The following is a 6,279-nucleotide window of genomic DNA, read 5'->3' as shown; positions in this document are numbered from 1 at the left end:
ATCAGTCCTGAGTGAAATCTAATGAAAACACGTGCCCATGTATGTTGTGTAATGATGTAAGGCTACAGCCAGGTATACAAATGGACTTATAACAAGTTGATCTTGATCACAGTTTAGAAGGTTTGTGAAGTTAAGGAGTTCTCATAATACTAACTAGAACCACGTGTTTGCTATGCTCGAGTGGGCTGATAAGTGCTACCTTGGCTGTCTCCTTGTTCCCACTGAGTCTCACCAAGCAGAATAGCATAAAAAAAAAACAACACCAGGATTATATTTGTATAATGCAAGAGACATGTTGATATATATATATATATTAACAGCTGTATTTACATGATAGGAAGGATGGACTGAATCTTAGATCTCCTTACTTTTCATAGCTCTTGGAGAAAAACAAACTGTCTTAGCTAAATACGTACTTACCTGACAAGCTATGCCTGAAATAGGCAGCTAGGCTGCTACTTGTAATTTGCTACCTTTGGACCTACACATGTTGTTCCTAATGCTAGTCTACAACAGGTGCCATAAAACCTAGGGAAATTATAGAAGGATACGCATTACTGACTTGAAAAGAAGCAGGTTTGATGATTTATCCAACCAAATGATAAGCTGCATTCTAAGATTTGAAGATTGGTTCTATGGCACTGATATTATCTGAACTGACAACAGTTCATCGCTTCTACTGACAAGAGCCTTCAGTCTGAAGTAGTTTAAGTGCTAAGAAGTGAGTAGCAAGCTTAATTTGGATTCTGTCACTTACAGGAACTGTTCCCAAAGACTTCAATCTTGAGATTTAGAGAGTGATCATGTGTGAAAACACCTTCCAGAATTAGAAGGATGATCCAGATGACTACATCTGTGAAGAAGACTTGAAAATAGTAAACACTTGCAGGTTAACTTTCAAGGAAAAAAAAAAACTTATAAATTCACATATGGTGGGGAAAAAAAATGCATTCTTGAGCCATCTATCAAGGATTTCTCATACTCCCTGAGAGAAGCTCTGGGAAACCAAAATTCCTGCTGGGTTTGGCTGTGGTTGAAGATAATGTTTCCATAGCTGGTGATCCCTTCAGCCAGCAGCTGAACGTCTGGCATGAGAAACCTCCAGCTGCTGCCATCCACAGGCTGATAGAAATGCAGAGAGGAATGGGAAGTTGGGTGACTGGTAGGCTGTGCTGCAGCAGCCGTGCGCAGGCGATGTCGGTGCTGCTGCTGATTCAGCCTGAAGCCAGTGGGTGGTAGTACAGCCTAGGGGTGGTGGCACAGCCTCCTGCCCAGCCGGGAGGTTTGGGGCGTTTTCTTCTTGCTTGCAGATGTCTACTCGCAAACTTACTGCTAGTAATTATTATGATTCTGCGATAAAAAACTGTAAGTACTATTCAAATTAAGCATTATGGTCAATATATTAAAAGGAGTAAATAATGAGCATAGAAGAGGAAAAGGAAAAAGGGCACTGCTTACGGGGGGGGCGTTGTCCCACTTCACAAAAGACAAGGAAAGAGGTTTCCACTGATTTATTCTCTGCTCTTCAGGAGGTGGAGGCTTCTTGGGAATAGCTGGATGACTACAATACTTAAAAATAAATTTATTGCCATCTGTTTCTTAGAGGTGAAGCTGTCAGGATTTTCTTTATGAGCAAGAGATCTGGAAAGCCAGTTTTTCAAAGAAAAAAGCAGAAGCTGGAATCCCTGCAATACTACAACTGTAAAACAGGTTGCAGTAGCAGCAATGGGCACCTGAAATCCTCTGAACGTGAGTCAATACGAAAGAGAGGGAGTGGTAGATGGAGGGAAGGTACGGCTTGTGTTGGGTTTTCCTTCTGGAGTCGTTAGCTTGGCTTTTTGTGGTCTTAGTTGGTTTGCTGTAGTCAATGGAAGGAGAGCACAGAGCAGGAATGCCTTGGGAAAATGGGCTGTGGTGTGGATGCCATGCAGTGGGGGAGCAGTGCAGCTGTGAACACTTTGCAACAGCTGTGAGGTGATGATTAGGGCTCTGCTGAATGATTGGGGCCACATTAGGAGAAGGAAACGGAATCAGCAGTGGACAGAGGCCAGGGGAAGTAGGACTGGATAGTGGTCCAGTCTGGCACTCATTGCTTTGCACCATGGAACCTTTGCTGGGTATGAATTGGATTGGGTTTGGATCAAATGTAGGCCAGGAGCCACTGCAGAGCTTTATCCAGCCTGCAGCAACTGCTGTTAGGTGTTTCTTCCGCGTACCGGCCTCAGGCCAGGCTTAGTTCAAGGTGAAACTCACTGAAGCATGTAGCATGAGCATCGGGTTTCTCACTGCAGGTCTGGCCCTGCTGTGCTTAACCACTTGCTGGTGCAGCCATAGCCCCACGTGGGTGATGGGCACTGTTCTGGAGAAGGGCTGAACCGAAGCTGCATGGTGAGTGATAATTTGGTGGTGCTGGAACTTACATTTGAGGAACTTATATTTGAGGAACTGAATGGGTCGTTAATAAGGAAATGAAATTCCTGCAGGGAAACTGAAGAGCCTGATGTAAAGGAAAGCTGCTGGGGAGGAGGAGGTGGGGGAGTGACAGGAGGGAACAGATGCAAGACCTTCAGTGTGAGCTCAGACGTCAACGTATGGTGGAAGCAGGGGCAGCTGACATGGGAGGTGTATGGGATGCTGCTTGATCTTGCAGGGATAGGCTGATAAGGGACTGGAGCATTTCAGAAGAAGGTGAGGGAGCTGGGGCTGTTCAGATGGGGGAACAGAAGAATCAGAATCAGAGGGATCTCACTGTGTATAAATACCTGAAAAGGGGTGAGTGAAGGAGAGGGAGCAAAACACTTTTCTATACACTATGTATCTGAACATCAGAAAGCACATTTCTTTTCATTGAGGATGATCAAACACTGACAAAGAGGTTGTGTAGTCTCCTCCTGTCTGTGGAGACAACCGGTCACAGAATCACAGCTTGGCTGAAGTTGGCAGATCCATGAGGTCTCAGCCCAGCTCCAGCTGGGTCAGCCAGAGCAGGGTGTCCAGGCCCATGGCCAGGCAGCATCTGAAGGTCTGTCTCCAAGGAGGAGACTCCACAGCCTCTGAGCAGCCTGTGCCAGTGCTTGCTCTTCCTCACAGGGAAAATGTGCTTCTTGCCATGGTCCTGAGCAATCTGCTCCAGCTCCCCCTGCTTGAAGGTGATAACTTCTGGTAATACTCCTAGTTTTCAACTACTTTCAGCTCAGGGATTTCCCAAACCAAATGTGATTTCTGTGTATTCGGTAATTTTCAGTGACTTTCTTATCCATGCTTGTATCCATTCTCTGAGACCTTTGTAGGCTTTTGGCATCTGTGGTTGAACTCCTGGCCAAAGCACCTGCTCTGTTGCATTCCATATGTATCTATATCTACTTAACACTTCTTTCAATATCCTCCTACCCTGCAGTGGAGGACACAGTCAACAGTCAGTACCCATCTACGTTCTCGATCTCGTAGATGTCTGTAACTTCTCTTTTCATTCTCTCTTCCCTTAGCTGAGGAAACCTGATTTGGTGGCATTGTGTACGGAGCTTTCATGCCCTTTGTTGCCCTTCTCTGATCTTTTTTTTCACTTCTGCTCTATTTTCTTAGAGATGAGGAAAAACTGTATATGCTTTCTTGTCTGCTTCTGAATATTTAAACTGAGATTTTCAGGACCCATCATAATTGTGTGATCTCATTCACAAATAACTGATTATATCTGTTATGGGAGGCCAGCAGCTGGCCTAGCCATCTGATTCCTACATGTATTTGTGCTCACCTGGGCTGTCACTGGACTTTCCTCATCACAGACACAGGGCAGCTGTCCTAAAAATTTGTTCAGTTTAATGCAGCTCAAATCACAGTGATGAAGCAGAAAGCCCATAAGGCATCCTTCAGGCTCCTCAGCCTTGGAGGAGAAAGTTAGAACACTTCGTAGCACTAACAAGAAACCCCCTTCCTTCTGCATGTCCTCAGAACATTTTGTGTGCCAAAAGCTCTTCCAGGGTACCATCTCCACCCCCTCTTCACCTTAACCCCTCTGTATCTCCCTCCCCATGGATGAGCTCTGCCCTTAGAGAGCAAGAGTACTCTACGTCTTTCTGCATGGCAGTTTGCAGTGGAAGGACCCTCAGCATCCCCTGAGGTGGGAAGTGACACATCTTACAGAGGTTGTGCCACGTCATTCTTTTTCTCCTCCTTGGAGCTAGTTGAAACTACGATGACTGTTCTCCTCAGGCTGAAGTTTTGTTGTTGTTGTTGCTTTTTATTTCCTGAAGTTAGAGAGGAAGCTATTTGTAATTCTGTAATTCTCTGAGGCTGAAGTGGGCATTTCACTGCCTGGATCTGATGGGATTTGTACTTGTGCTGGGGAGGGTGCCGGGCCTCTAAAGAAAGCAGTGCCTGTGCTGTACTCTCTTTTGCACAACAATATTTCCACATTTTGTCTCCCAGTTTCCCTAGCAGTGGCTTTTATTTAATCATTGCCTTTTTTTTTCCAAATGCTTGATTGCATTCTTAGTGCACAGGCTTCCTCCAAATTGCCATCTAATGCCGTCAGCAATACTTTTTAGTCTGGAAATTTCACCGGTTCACGTTAAAATGCTACAAAAGTTCCGCTCCCCACTTCCTTTTCTTTTTCTTTTTCCTGTTGTATCTGAGCTTACACTGCTTTCTAACCTCTAGTGAGTCATTGCGCTTAATCTGTACTTTTCACATTTCACCTCCAGGTTGCGATTTTGATTTCTGTGTTTGCTGATCAGAAAAGGCATCGGTTTTTCCTCCAGGTAATCCTGGATTGTGCCAGATTGGAGACGCCCTCTTTTCCAAGATATGAAAATCTGAAAGATTGGATACCAGGAAAAGGTTCTTCACCAGCAGCTTGGCTGGGCACCGTAACAGGTTCCACAAGGAAGTGGTCAAGGCATCAGTCCTGCTGGAATTCACTGAGTGTGTGGATAACGCTCTCAGACATAAGGTGTGCTTTTTGGGGAGTGCCGTATGGAGCCAGGAGTTGGACTCAGTGGTCCTTGCGGGTCCCTTCCAACTCAGGATATTCTATGATTCTATGAGAATCACATGCAGGCATCTCTGCCAACTTCTGAAGATCTTTATGCAGTTGTGTTAACAACAGTCAAGGTCACAAGGGGGTGTTGCTTCTACTAGCTGAAAATTATTACGATCAAATACATGAATGGAATAAAATATAACAATCAACTATGAGGAAATGAAAATTTTAAATACCAGCAACGCCCAGCTATGCAAAATTGAATTCTCTTGTACTGTTTGTCAAGGCTGGAGAGTGGTACAGGATATTACTGAGTGTTGATGTAAATCCTAGAGGTAGAACTACCTAGCATTTCAGATGTAGAACTTTTTTAGAGACTAGGGTTCATGTGAGCCCACAGTTTGCTAACTCCTACAAATAAAACAGTTGCTATCACCTAATTACAAAGAACACTGTTAGCGCCTCATCCAGCTCTCCACCCCACGTAGCCAGTGACTGCCAGCTCTCATGGCAGAAGAAGTGAACGAGTTTCTCATCTTCACCTTCTCTGACCTCTTCATCCTGCCCAGGCTTGCCATCAGCTACAGGAAGTGTCATGCAGTTGTGAGGCTGTTTGATCTCACACCCTGTGGTTTCCTCCTCCACCTGGTGATCACTTACCCTGCTCCTCTTCTTAGTGATCAGATCAGCTATCAGATAATTATATGAACTCAGCATGTGTTGCAGCGTTGCCAGTGAAGCAATCTCAAGAGTAGTATGGTGGTGAAGGGATGTTGTCCTCCTTACCTGTTCCTGATATTTGGGTTTTTTTAGAAGTAAATCAGTTTTATTCCTTTTCTTTTTTTCTTGTCGTGGAAATCAGCCTCCAGAGGTTGGCCGTGGATAGTTAATACTTGCCTTTCCCATCCCCTGTCCCCTGCTTTGGTACACAGCCTGGAAGAGCACAAAGTGCCTGGATTCCTAAAAGGAATCTCGTTCCTTTTAGGATGAGAGGTGGTGGCCTCAAGTTGTGCCAGAGGAGGTTCAGGTTGGATAATAGGAAAACTTTCTTTTCAGAATGAGCAGTGAGGCAGTGGCACAGGGCTGCCCAGGGGGGTGGTGGGTCACCGTCCCTGGAGGTGTCTGGGAGTTGTGTGGATGTGGCACTGAGGGACGTGGTCAGTGCGCATGATGGGGGTGGGTTGAGGGTTGGACCAGATGGTCTTAGGGGTCTTTTCCAACCTGAATGATTCTGTTCTACAATTCTAATGCCTCCTGGCATGTTGGTAGACGAGGGAGCTTCAGTGGTTGTTGCATATGCA

The sequence above is a fragment of the Gallus gallus genome, chromosome 2, assembly GCF_016699485.2.
Source record: "Gallus gallus isolate bGalGal1 chromosome 2, bGalGal1.mat.broiler.GRCg7b, whole genome shotgun sequence".
Taxonomy (NCBI): domain Eukaryota; kingdom Metazoa; phylum Chordata; class Aves; order Galliformes; family Phasianidae; genus Gallus; species Gallus gallus.
This window is presented reverse-complemented; position numbering follows the sequence as displayed.